This window comes from Lampris incognitus, chromosome 7, assembly GCF_029633865.1.
Source record: "Lampris incognitus isolate fLamInc1 chromosome 7, fLamInc1.hap2, whole genome shotgun sequence".
NCBI lineage: Eukaryota > Metazoa > Chordata > Actinopteri > Lampriformes > Lampridae > Lampris > Lampris incognitus.
Genome location: NC_079217.1, coordinates 13104530 through 13118979, shown reverse-complemented (window position 1 = coordinate 13118979; position 14450 = coordinate 13104530). Strand labels below are relative to the sequence as shown.

The 14450-nt window shown below is 44.4% G+C and overlaps 1 protein-coding gene across 1 annotated transcript in view; it reads left to right on the top strand.

Annotated features, from left to right (window-relative positions):
- The first annotated feature begins 13127 nt into the window (after positions 1-13127).
- Positions 13128-14450, top strand: part of LOC130115527 (rho guanine nucleotide exchange factor TIAM1-like) — a 45480-nt gene continuing 44157 nt past the window's right edge. The window contains exon 1 of the mRNA XM_056283224.1: positions 13128-13217. The gene's annotated coding sequence lies outside the window, so the exon portion shown is untranslated. The remainder of the gene's footprint in view (positions 13218-14450) is intronic.

Below are 14450 nucleotides of genomic sequence, written 5' to 3'. Positions count from 1 at the left end.
AAGACGTTTACTCATTCGTGAAGTTGTTACCTGTTTGTGGAGGTGGAGTAGCGCGTAGAGTAAAATAACTAAATAAATAAATCGGACCGGGCCGGGCCGGTGAGCACGAAAACGATATCAAACTGAAACGTGAGCCTGCTACGTACGGTCGGTCGGTCACCTGAAGGGGTTTTTGGGGACGCGCTTCGACCCCGCGGTTCGCACACGCCCATCTAAAAAAAAAAACCAAAAAAAAACAAACGACCGCAGCCGATTGGACGACGTGGAGGAGAGTGGCAGTCTCGCCGCCCAATCGGGTGCCGTCTCCGGGAGCTGTAGGCTCCGCCCCTCCTAAACAACACGCATGGTCGGTGAGCAGACAGGAGCGGCAGGATCAAGTGATGCGGACGGTGGAGCGCCGGTGTGCGAGAAGTGGCCTCACCATCCGGACGCCGCCGACGCGATGACAGGTATGCGTGGAAAAACACGACGGCGACGATGATGATGATGATGATGATGATAGCGACGTCCCAGTCATGGGGAAGATGAATTGGCTTGATGTGTAACGCACCTCATGGGTCCTGCCGCCGTTTACATAACCGCGTCCGCGAAATCGTACCAAGTTTTGAAACCGAGACAAGACAGCGCCTATATATCTCGCGCCGTGTGACTGGCGTGGTCATCCGGGCAGCCGGTCCCGTATATACGTGGGGCATCAGGCGTCTGGAGGTGGCCGCCGGCACCAGATCGTGTTCGGCTCAGTCACCCTCCAGTTTTCTTGCGGAATTGATCATCAATGGAAGGGTTGTTGCCGTGGCCGGGGGGGGGGTTCGCGTTTGTCCAGTCATCCCAATGCCGTCTCAAAGACGTTCAAGTGCCGTCTTGCGCGGCACCACTGACTCAGTTCACTCGCAGTCATTTGGCGAGGGACGTTGACTAAACAGTACATGCAATTAACACGGGGGGGGGGAGCGGGGCGACTGTTTGCTTTACCTTTGCAAGGTTTTGTATCACCCATAGTGACCAGAGATGTCGTTTATTCGGTATGAAGCGTGCAGCGCATTGAAGGAGGGCGGCATGCAGTCCGGTTATTGAAGCACGGAGCAGAGTTCCTGCACAATTCGTGCGTGTCGCGTGCCAGTGCCCTCCGCCGAATTAACGCCGTCTCCACTTTGGAATGAACACAGACATGTCGTGCGCATTGTTCAGAGGAGACAGGCGTAGCTCCTCTGTGCATTTGTATATCATTCAGTGACCTTGCTGGGCGACAGATGCGCTGTGTATCCTTGTCACAACGCTCATGTCTCCACATGGTCGTCGTGACATGCTTGGCACATGTAGTTGACGTGTTAGTAGCGCGCAGGTGAAGGTGGCGAGGCTTTGAGGTGTTTTACGCCCCATACAGAATGGGGGGTGAGTTCTCAAGGAGAGTAGGCCTGAACAACATCCTGGAAATGCTAGCTGTTTGGATAGAAACAGGGCTAAAAAAAAACACACAAAAAAAGCAAAAACAAAACATAGGAGTTACCCAAGTGTGAGATTGTAGATGTGAGCCTTGGCCCTGATGTGTGTAACTCCCAGCAACTACAATTGAATTGCAACATGTAGCAAAGGATATTTTGGTGCTGTGCATCTTGATTGCCGAGCATCGCATCATTACGCTGTTTTCAAATCATATTGTTTGACCCTGTGGGAAGGCATTCCTATTCAGGGTCGACAAATGTGTTTATGCACCTATTTCACAGTGATTCGTGCATACAACTACATAACACCCCACTGAGGATAGTTCTTGTTATGATACTGTTTGATTTTAGATGTTGCATACCTGTTCTGTTGCATTTATTGCTATTGAGAAAAACAGATAATAGGTAGGTAAGGTATAGCAGATGTTCCCTTCCGAGTTAAAAGTCACAAATGAAGTCTTCAAGGTACTTATTACGGGAAGTGTTAAAACTGGAAAAGGCTTAAACAGCATATTGAGTGCACTGGTTTGCCTGGAGCCGAGTGTCGTAGGTAGAAGGGGGGGAAGCCACGTGGACCATGCTGCACAATGGCTTCAGTTCTCTGAGTCCTCAGGGCTGTAAACAGAGCCCATCTGTGTGACATGTCTCTACAGAAAGCTCTCTCCCTGTCTCCGTCTCTATCTGTCTCTCTCATACAGTCTCTCCGCAGGGGTCAGGTTAAGACTAGTTTGGTTTCCCTCTGGCCTGTGTCAACGCTCATTTAACTCCCATCAGCTGACATGCTCCTTCTAGAAGATGTCAAATGTTGACCATCTCGAGGCAAAGTAAGGTCCATCTGTGTTAACCGCACAAAAGAATGCTTGCACAATTGTGTAGACTTTTTGCACAATTCCTGACTTTGTTCTTTCTGTGAGTGAAGACATGTTCAACCAAACACAGATGATTTCTTGAAATGTGCAAAATTCAACCCTTTAACTGTTCCTCGTGAATAATTCATTTCCATCCCACAGTCACATAACTGTTCCTTCATTTGCAAAGGGTTGCCAAGTAAATGCTGTATACAGCCTAATGTTTTGGTTAGTATCAAGTGAATAATATAGCTTTCTGTTTGAGTTTTCTGTAGATACTTCACAATCAAAGCGAATAAAGACAAGAAGCTTATCGTGACCTGTGTTCAAATGGGCCTTTATTTATTTGAAATTAGCTTGTCTCAGAAAAGCAATAAAGACCAAGGCTATAGCTGCAGATTAAGTAGGATATCATAGGCTAGTAGACATACATTTGTTGTCACAATGTTCCCCGTGTTCAGCCAGCTAGCAAAGTTTGAATTTCAGGTATATTTGCACATAGTAGTTCATGTAAAATCATTGTTTTACAAACTAAGCTATAAAAAAGTAAGTCAAAATACCAAGCTAAGCTACAACTACCGTAAAAAGGATTTTTTTTCTTCCAAAAATTTGATAGTTCAGTGAACCACATAGTTCGAGTATTAGATGTAATTAAAATGGCTACTGTTTTACTAACTTTCAACAGTTTTAAGTATCTTAAGTAATGTTAAGACCATATATCCGATTTTATTGCATGTTGGTTTCTCCATTTTATCCATCATGTTCAGGTGTGGCATGTGACCAAACGCAAACATACCGTGTATGAAATAAATCTATGACGTTTTACAGAGATTGAGTCTAGGAATATGATCCCATAGCTATGACGAATAAAACTGTATATCTTAGCTTTTGGGAAAATTGCAGGGTTTGTTTAGATAGCCTGGTCATTGATAGTACCACAAATATAAGTATTGAAGTGACCCAGGCACCTATTCCATCTGCATAGAACTTAATAGATTTTTTTTGCGAAATACAGTCTTAATAGCTATTTCTTGTAGGCCATCCAGGTTTTGATACTGAAAAAAACGCATTGACAATTCAGTACAGTTCACCGAAATGCGTGCTTCTGCAAAGATTGCTTTAATATTTGAAGAAACTCGTGGCCTAAAGTGGTGTTTTAGGATCTTTCTGAATATTTCATAGTTTCCTTACTCGAATAGTACTGCTTGCAACAAAAATAAATCTCTACCAACTTTACATGCAGGCTAACTGAATCATCTATCCATTATATAGAAATAGTAAACTGGAAACATGCAAATGTTGCACGGTTTATTGTTGAGGAGAGATGATAAGTAGCATAAATGTTGGTCATGCAAGCTTTTAATAATGGCACCACAACAGTGTTGGTGAGTCTATTGTTGGGAGTTGGGTACAGTTGCCATCCATCCATCCATTATCTGAACCGCTTATCCTGCTCTCAGGGTCACGGGGATGCTGGAGCCTATTCCAGCAGTCATTGGGCGGCAGGCGGGGAGACACCCTGGACAGGCCGCCAGGCCATCACAGGGCAGGTACAGTTTCCAAGATGTTGAATTGCATTATTGCCCATCCTAAAATGTCGTCAGACCAACCTCTGCCAAAAATCAGTGAAGGAACTATCAACTTTAAAACCTCGATAAAATTCCCAAAAGCATTCACCTTGTAACATTTTAGATCAGATGGTGTAGCGCAGTGAAGTCGCTGCCCGAGGGATGGGTCACTCAGTAGATGTATGACAGGGTATCCTGAGGTCCTGTCCTGTGGTAACCTCTTTGCTTGGGTTTGTGTTTGATTTTCCTTTTCCCTCAAATTCAGCTTCTGTGTGAATGCCTGGCAGACATATGGCAAAAGGATTGTTAAACATATGCTGTGGCAAATAAGATGAAATGTAAAGCTCTTAAACAAGCTAAAGTTTCAGATGCTGGCCAAGAGGATGGCACAACACAGAAGAGCTAATGTGTCAGGCCAGGACTCTGCAGTCTACACCCATCTACAGGCCGGTGCACGTGGTTGATGGGGAGGAACGCCGGTTTGAATGGGGAGTCAAAGAGGCCATCTATGTGAAGAGGGAACGACCATCCCTGGAAGGGGGGGTGGGGCAGGGGCTAAGAATACATCTGTTACCGTCTTGCAATGCGCAGTGCTGCGATTGCAAACATTCCCAAATCCTCTGTGAACAGTACACATTGCCATTGTAATTCTAGTTGGTGGTTATGGCCATTTGCATATGAAAGTGATCGTCTGTTTGTTTGGTCGTTATGCCACTGTATTGTTTATAAGGGTGGGGATACCCGCAGTCAGTTGAGACCGAAGAGGTCACTTAGATGAGCGATGAAACATTTCTGTCAATAAATGTTGTCTCCAGATGAACTGATCCAACTTCCTGTGAAGCTAAGGTTGCCTTTTAGTACAGGTCATTACAGTCATTTTCTTTACTGTCCTGGACCTCCCCAATACCAGAACATCAAACTTTGTTTACAAAAAGCACAATATTTGAGTTGTAATTTTAGTTTTATAAACTTGCTTTCAATACACCAGCTGTCATTCATGCAAAGTTTTGCTACAGAGGCAGCCATATTTGCTCACAATGTGTGTTGTTGCTGCCATGAGTGTGGCCTTCTGTTTAGACCCTCATGTTTGATAGCATACAGTCGGCATTGGTTGATTGCCAAATTTGTCTTGTGAGAATTATCTGCTCTCCTCCCAGCTCAGAACAAGGGATTTCTTATATCGAAGCCGGGCAGACTCTTCCACGCTTCTTTTTTTATGCCCGTCGTTATTCCACCCAGTCACCTGTTTTTCCCAGCGTGTCTATTAGATAATCACATCATGTTTGGTGTGAGAGGTCTCTAATACATTAGCTCTAAATCAAGAGCTCTTTGTTCTCCTCCTGGTGCCCGATGATGGACAAGACCGTGCTTCCCTCTCAACCTCCGTTTACATCCATGTTCTGTTGAGTTTTAGACAAGTGCTGGGTCTTCATTCCCTCGTAGCTCTTGACAGGACATCTGTCTCCGTCGGAGTGCACCGTTGATATGGTCCTTATCAGTCATGAGTCTTTCACTGTCCTTGGCCCGTTGCAGGAAAGAAGAATGCCATTGTTTTGCACGCTCAGCTGTAAAAATGTCAGTATTGGCTAACTTACAATGAGAGAGAATATTCAACCTGTGTTGTAACTTTGTCACTTAAGCCACTTTCAAACGTACTTCCTTGGAATGATTTTATTTTTTTTCCAGCACCTGTGGTGATTTTCCCCATTCACACATGCAGCTTCACACATGCAGCTTCTATCTGTAAGATTTACAGATAGCCTTTCGTCAAACCTGACATGACAGTGTCTTGTCTCGTTCCCTGTTGGTGTGGGATGTCTTTATATCGTAAACTGCGGCATCTCTAACTAGGTCTCCAGTCGGCAAATTGCCGATGCAACTTTTATCGACTCTGGCTCACGCTCACAGATGAACCCGACACGTATAATTGAGGGAACGTTTACGGGTAGTTGGCACGTCAGACTCACTAATTTCAAAACACATGAAATTACCGTATTACCACTCAGCAACTTTTGATATGTAGGTCTTTCATTTCAAACTGTCATACATGACAAATTTGCGAATTGCTGACAGCATAAATTGAGGGTGCATCCAAATGGCATGTCTGCCGAGAGTTGATTCCAGATGCTTGGCAGAGAGAGAGAGAGAGAGAGAGGGACGACCCACTTTAGCAGTGCTCCACTTTAGAGGGGTTTTCACATAGTCCATGTAATGGGATAAAAGCTTGGGGGTTGTGTTTCACTAACCGTAGGAAGTGATGTCAAAGCCAAGCACTCTCCCACTCCCAGGTATGGCTCGTCTAAAGGTGGAACCCGTCACAGACGGGCAGAAAGCGTGACAAAAAGCACGATTTATGAACTCACTCGTGATGTCCAAACATGAAGACGCAGCCTTTCCTTATCTTGCTAGGGCTCCACATTGTGGCTTTGGCTGCGGGAAGGAGTAAACAGAACGCTCCCCACGAATTGAGTTGACTCGCCTGCGCGTTCAAGTATTGACTTGTTCTTCAAAGCTGCCTTTGAAGAACAAGGTTGTAGTTACACTGTGCATGGTGATTTCTTTAAACATTCACTCCCAATTACAGGAGGTTACTATTTCTAAGGGAGAGGCCGGTGTACATTTTGGGAATTGGTGGATGGGATTCAATGGCTCTCTGGTACTTACTATTCCGGAACAGTCACAGGAATCAAAGAGACTTGACAGATGATCGTATAAAGGCTATATCAAAGCCCGTTTGCTGCTCTTGTTTCAAAGTTGTGAGCGGGACTCATGACCGGCTGTCAGAAATGCACAGGGTGGTGATCGCTGGGTTTCGCATGGCTGATGGAGCCTTGTGGTGAGGATGAATAATAGATACTAAGTGCTCTAAACTGCTGAGGGAATGAGTCACCATGGGGAGGCTGGGGTTAGGTTAGCTCTACTGTCCTATTAATCACAAGCAAGAACTTCTTGAGTCGATTTATTTACTTAATTTTTTTTTTTTTTTTTTTTGCTTGGCGTTAACTCAAAAGTTGGAGGCGGTTTGGTATATGTTGATAACGAGTTGAAACTTTCGGTTTGCCAGACTGCACATTTTCTCGCCAACACATTGGTTTCACAGTTTCTGCAAACTTGGAAGGTTTTTGTTTATTCACTTAGTCAACAAAAAAAATCCATTAATCTTGTGCAATTTTGGCAATGGAATGATAATTTTGATCATTTGTCAAGTAAAAATACTAAACATTGGCCTGACGTTCTCTGACTCAAATCTTTATAAAATGAATGCTTTCTTTGGCTGCTGATCAGAGTAAATGCCTTTTAAGATGTCTTTGGGAACTCCTGACGGGTATTTGTCGTTATTTTATTTTTTATTTTTGGGATCCCCCCCCCCCCTTTTCTCCCCAATTGTGTCTGGCCAATTCTTCCAAGCCGTCCTGGTCGCTGCTCCCACCCCCTCTGCCGATTGGGGGAGGACTGCAGACAGACTACCACATGCCTCCTCCGATACATGTGGAGTCGCCAGCCCCTTCTTTTCACCTGACAATGAGTAGTTTTGCCAGGGGGTCGTAGCGCATGGGAGGATCACGCTATTCTACCCAGCCTCCCCCCCGAACAGGCGCCCCGACCTACCAGAGGAGATGCTAGTGCAGCGACCAGGACACATACCCACATCCGGCCTCCCACCCGCAGACACGGCTAATTGTGTCTGTAGGGACGCCCAAGCAAGCCGGGGGTAACACGGGGATTCGAACCGGCGATCCCTGTGTTGGTAGGCAATGGAATAGACTGCCACACCACCCGGACACCCCTATTTGTTGTTATTTTTGGCAGTTTATAGACAATAATAAACAATGCATTGGCTAACCGATTAATAAAAACAAATCAATAGATTAATCAATAGTGAAAATAATCATTTATTGTAACTGTATAAATATTCGTTATGATCAGTTTGGAGCGCTATAGCCACCTACTCTAACCGGCAACCCTTAGAAGGCAATCAGAATCATGTTTATTGGCCATGTAAGTTTGCACACACATGGAATTTGACTCCAGTTTTGTGTACTTGTCATGGAATAACAACACTACAGCACAACAATCTTCAGATAACAACACTACAACACAACAATCTTCAGATATATACACAATGATTGACTATATACAGGTGAAATAAGAGGTGATAAGGTGCAATGGTGCAGAGACTATATCAGAGATGCTGAAATAGATATTAGCAGCTTACTTGCATACATATATGCCTGAGGTAGACGGACATGACAGAGCGTACCAGTATACATACAATGTACAGTACAGTAAACACAAAATGGTTGGATTTATTTGACAGTGTTAAGCATTTATTTGAATGACAGCCCATGGAAAGAAACTGTTTTTATGTAGGTTTGGGTATGGACAGTAGGGACATGTCCCAACCATTGTCAAGGAACTATCGTATTGTCCCCCTTAATGTCTAAAGGCTACCTTCGGTTTATTCTAGCTTTCAGAACCTACGACCATCTTTAGATAACTGATACGGAGGAGCCACCTATGGTCTATATGGTCAGTGTTAAGCAGCTGGTTTGAGCTCTTGCTGTGCATCCTGAATGATTTGACTCTATACCGGTGGCTTTGATGTCGACTGTCGAGAGACAGCCCACTGCTGCAAACCACTAGGGTTCTCCACTAATGATCTCGACTTGCCCACGGTTGGCTTTCATGTCTTGTGTAACAGTTGCGTTTTCCCCTTTTGGATAACCATTGTACACAGTGTTCTTTTCCAGTACCTTGGGTCACCCATCTCTTTTAGAGGACTTTGCAGGGGCGTGTGTTGTTAGAATTGAGGAAACCTTCAAGAAAATACACACTCGAACCCTTACGCTGAAGGACGTTGGGGACTTTCTTTTCAATACTGGAAAGCATTGAGAAAAGACTATGTCCAACCAGGCACATCCTACCCTATGTTAAATAATGAAATGACTTCCATCATCTTGATTGGATGAAGCCAGTTTAAAGGTTTTTATAGGGGTATGTGTTTGCAGATAATCCTCCCTACATTTTAGTTGTAATATATTTATGTAGGGCAAGGAAGCATGTAGACTTAACTATTTAAAGTTGCTTTGGAAAGTTTCACTCCCTGTCGACTGTTTCTTGTTTTGCTGTGTTGCATATATAAATTCAACATGCTCTAATGTCAAAATTAAATGAAATATTTAGATTTAGATGTCTCCAGCTTTATATTTCAAAATAAACACTTGAAAATTATTTCATTTATAAATATTCACCCCGTTTGTATTAAATATCTCAAATTGAGTCACGCGGGTTCAGTTTTCTCAGGGAATCACGTTAAACACATTAATATTAAGGTCCTATGATGGTCTGGCAGGGTGTCTCCCCGCCTGCCGCCTGATGACTGCTGGGACAGGCTCCAGCATCCCGCGACCCTGAGTAAGGATAAGTGGTTTGGATAATGAATGAATGAATGAATGAATATTAAGGTCCTATGTTGATTTCGAATTCACCTGTTCAGTTGTGTGATTGCTCAACGAATATCATTGACTTTGTCAGATTTCTGCCCTGTCATGAAGAGGAGGGAGCTGTACATGGACATTTAGAAGCGGTTATAAAAAGACTGGCAAATCTTTCCACTTCCCTAGGAGAACCGTATTAGCCGTTGTAGCGACGCAGAAAATATGACGCAACCCTAATATCATCCAGATCAGGTCTTGCTACCAAACCGAGCAACTGGACAAAAAGGGAAGTTGTAGGTGAAGTGACCGAGACAGCAGCTACAGCATTCACAGAGTTGCAGGGCTCGTTGACCGAAGTGGGAGAAACTGTCTGTAGGTCAACGGTTTCTTCAGCACGTCACCCATGCTGCCTCTGTGGGAACACAGGAGGAAGCCACTTCTGAGACTAGCCACCTTTTAAGTCACACCTGGAATTTGCTAGAAGCCACGTGACAAAATCTGAGACGTGCAGCATGTCCTGGTCTGATGAGACCAAAGTTGCTCTCTTTGGCCTGGAAGCAAAGCTTGTATGTTCACAAACCAAGCACAGTCCAGCGTCCTGGCAATGCCGCCCCTGTTATCAAGCGTGGAAGTTGCAGCGTCATGCCACGGGGTTGATTTTCAGCAGGGGGGGGACTGGAAATCTTGGCGTCATCAAGAACAAGACGGACTGAGCCAAATACAAAAAAATCCTTGAGGAGAATCTGTTTCAGTCAGCGGAGAGTTATGTAAATTCATGCTCCAGCAGGACAATGACTCAAAGCACACAGCCAAGACTAGTAAGGAATGGCATAAAAACGGCTCGTTCAGTAATGGAAGTGCCAGAGTCCAGAATTGAGTCTCACTGAAAATCTTTGGTATGACCTTAAATGTTACTCAATGGAGAAAAAATATATTTGGATGCAGTAAAATTTCAGGAAGTTACAAGAAAAACGACAACAGAAGTTCAAGGGGTGTGTGAGAATACTTCCTGAAGGGAACTGTAAATGTAGTTACTACTGCCAGGGGACGAGGGGCCCTTTTGGGCCTAATCACATTTGGGCTTGTTTCATTGTATTACAAGGTGGTGCGCACTGTTGAGTGTTCAGCATTAGATTTCCTTCCTTAATTTGGTCATGTAAAACAGTGTATTTTCATACGACATACTAGCTGGGCCTGATGCTTTTACTTTTGCCTACAAGGCTGTGTTGGCCTCAGCCAGCCGTCCTAATTAATCCTTTAGGCAAAGTGAACATGAGCGTATGAAAACAGAATTTAGCTCAAACTTGATAACATGAGTTTACTAACGGAAAATTGTCTGCTTTGCATGATTTGACATCCCAAGCCGAGTTGTTTTAGTGTTGGTCTACTTAACTTTATCTACTTCAGACATACACATTGTCATATTAGTAAATGTTTATTGGCTTGCATCCAAGCAAACCTACAAAGTGACAACAATTTAAGATATGATATACACAACTTATGATACCGTTTATTCTTAACAAAGGGTGAGTTCGGTGATAATTTAAATTAACAGCATTGAAATTTAACCAGGCGGCACGGTGGCGCAGTGGTTAACGCGGTCACCTCACAGCAAGAAGGTCCTGGGTTCGACCCCAGGACCTTCTTGCTGTGAGGACAACCCGGGGTAGTCCAACCTTGGGGGTCGTCCCGGCCCGAGTTGTCCTCTGTGTGGAGTTTGCATGTTCTCCCCCGTGTCTGTGTGGGTTTCCTCCGGGTGCTCTGGTTTCCTGCCACAGTCCAAAGACATGTAGGTCGGGTGAATCGGCCATACTAAATTGTCCCTAGGTGTGAATTTGTGTGTGTGTGTGGGGGGGGGGGGGACTGGTGGCTTGTCCAGGGTGTCTCCCCGCCTGCCACCCAATGACTGCTGGGATAGGCTCCGGCGTCCCGTGACCCCAATTGGGATAAGCGGCTTGGATAATAAATGAATGAATGGATGAGATTTAACCAGTATGGTTTTACTTTTTTCCTAAGGAGTCGCATGTAGAAAACGTACTGAAAATCCTCGTGAGTTGACGGCTCACATTTTGCCCCCCTCAGCTTTATCGTTCTCCATCATTGAATGTGATTGGCAGTGATTGCAATAGGTTGTGACATCTGGACAACACCGGCGGTCGGGGGTGTTGCCTCGGCTCCGTAACCGTAGACTCACCTGCCATACTTCTGCAGCAGTATTGAATGGTTTGTCACTTGATGCGTCATGTCCAATCCGATCGACTGCTAAACTGAGTGAGGGTAGCCCCAGGTTATAGGGTCTTGTACTGGTGGGGGAAGGGAGTATTTTGTACAGCCTACATTTCACGCAAGCAACCATTTTTGCGGTGTCTGTGGTCGGTCTGAGCAGGGATGAATACAGTATTAACACTATTTGTTTGATCAGCATTTTCGCTTGGGCATTTTCGCTTGGTCTGCTGCATTATCTGTGAGGACGCTGCAGTCTTAGCAAGAGTAGCAAAAAGAAATCTCAACCTTATCTTATCTCATATTACTCAAACCAAGTGGCCATTTTTAAACTCCGGAAGGCCAAAGACCGTGAGAACCGAATACAGCCATCAGTCGTGTTGGTTTGATACTTGGCTTTAAATTGAATATCAGCGAGTCCATCAGCACTGGTATTAATGTGACGCACACATAATTAAAGCATTGCAAATATTTTCCATTTTGCCGGGGCTACACTTTGTTACGCAGTCAGTTCACCTGTGTGAGAAAGCCTGGTTGCCTCAGCAGACCAGACATTCCTGTCTATATTGGCATAATCCAATGGTTTGCTTTCGTATCGAGGTCACAACCTTGGGTGCTGATGAAGTCACATTAAAAGGAAACTAGCCTGACCACAGTGCTGACTTCTTTTTTTTTTCCCTATTTTGGTCAGAGTAATCACAAAGTCTAGACATGGCAATTCTCTTTGTCATTCTCTGAACTCCCATCGGCCCGGGCCCTCATGCTATTTGGTTTATCAAGGTGTCTGATTCAGTCTGGCCGTGTCGGTGTGTATGCAAAGCTGCCCCTGGGGCAAATGACCTGGGTTGAACAAGCCCCCCCCCCCACACACACACACACACCTCTCCTCTCCTGATCCTTTGGCTGTTCATCATCTCAAAATGAATCCGGCACAGTTGTGCTGACGCAGTAACCATGCGACATCACCGGTGCTATGACAACAACATTGCCGCCTCCTATTCATTCACAGGTCTATTTTGGACTGTAGTCGAATCTCCCAAATTAACCTTGCCCTGCGCTACAGCGGCTGCGTTGCAACTTGCATTTCTTTTGATGTGATTGCGTCTTTCTTCTTTTTTAAAAAAAATATTGATTGCAGTCATTCGAAATTGTGAGTTTTTCTACTTTATCCCTAAGCCAAAGATTAATGCTAAGTTTTCATTGTGTTGATCCTGGTAATTTTGTGAGGGTATCGATCAAAGATAACGCAGCTTGTTGAATCGGTGTAATCTCCCCCCCCCCTCTTAAAGATGCTTACACAAAGACGTTGCAAGATTTCGGCGTAAATGCTTTGTCGCATCGGGGAGTGGAGATGCAATTAAAGCAAAGACGGGGGAGGGAGACAAACATTCTTTCTGGCAGTTGGCCCTCAGTCTGAGGGGGTGGAATCAGGGAATGAAGGAGGGCGTAAGATGGAAGGGAGGGTGCAGAGTGTGTGAGAGAGAGGGATGCAAAAAAGGGGAGGGGGGGCTTATTTCACAAACAGTCACTCCTCCATCGCTACCCCAGCTCCTTGAACTCATCCCTTCATTCGGGAGTTAATCTGCTGTGGACTTGAACGGAGTATCACAAATTCCTCGCATGGAGCTGGAAATTTTCCACCAAGTGATGTTTGGAATTTCCCTTGGCCGTCCGGATTAAAAAGCAGGGGACAACAAGGTGAACCATTGTATTTGCTATCTTGCATTTTATCTGTTTGCAACATTGTGTGTCGGGCTAGTTGTTGTCGGAGGCAAAAAGCTCTGGAGTTGGAGCCAATTGCCCATCCAGAAGAGGTGTCAAATAAGGTGTGTTGTAGTCACACATTTATGCTCTTTTTTTTATATATATATATATATATATATATATATAAAAGGCAAACTAGGTGAGTTGTGTGACTCTTGGGGCACAGGTTCTTGTGAATTTCAGAGCATTTCCCTTTTAGGGGATGCAGAAAAGGGAAGCACATGCAACATAATCTACTTCTTGTGATTCACATTGTGATCAGGGAGGTCCTTTTTGAGTTCAGATTTTTTTTCTTGAATTCAAGGTTTTGCAACAAAAACGTCCATTAATCCAACCCCCCCCCCAAATACACACACACACACAATCATTTTTTTCATGCTTTTGTGTTTTGACCATTTTCTCCCCGAGTCTTCATGACTTGGATGTGTAGTGGGGATCGTACCTTGTGTCTGGTGCAACTTTACCTACAACTGCAGACGGTGAGCTATTGTACTGCTCCCTATTCACTGGCGGTCCCAATCAATATGGCTTGTGTCTGCATCATTGTCATGACAAAGCTGTGGGTGCCAGTTTTGTGATGCTGAGAAAGGGACATGATGAATTGCAAATGAGAAAGGTGGCCAAAGTCAAGGAGAATTCCCTTAGCGTCTCCTGGGGGGGGGGGCAAAAAGACTTTGTGGCGAGTTCATTTAAAATCCGGGCTTTGTGTTCAAAGCCAGTTGTGAATCTCGTGTTGGAGAGGATGGGCAAGAAATGGTCATCTGGTGTCATAGTTATGGAAATGTATTGACCGGCCGAGGCTTACCAGGACAGAAGGTCAGGCTTCAGCTTTCGGGCCTTTAAATCACAACAATGCCCTTGTCATGGGCAGAATAAAACACCACGGAGATCTTCGTCTCATCGGGTAATATGAAAATCACATGCAGCGAGAGCGCTGTCTTGAGTTTCAATTTGATCTCACAAAGCTACTGAAGAGGAAACATGTTTAATCAGAGCTGTATTTGCATGTCCTTTAGTCATAACCTTGATTTAATTAAATGATGCGGTTGACTTGACAAAGGTTTATTGTAAGTTTAAGTCGGCGGGTTTTATTTTAGATCAGATGGTGTTTAAAGTATTTATTGTATCAGTTAAATATGCAAAAAAAAAAAAAATCTTCCTTGCGTG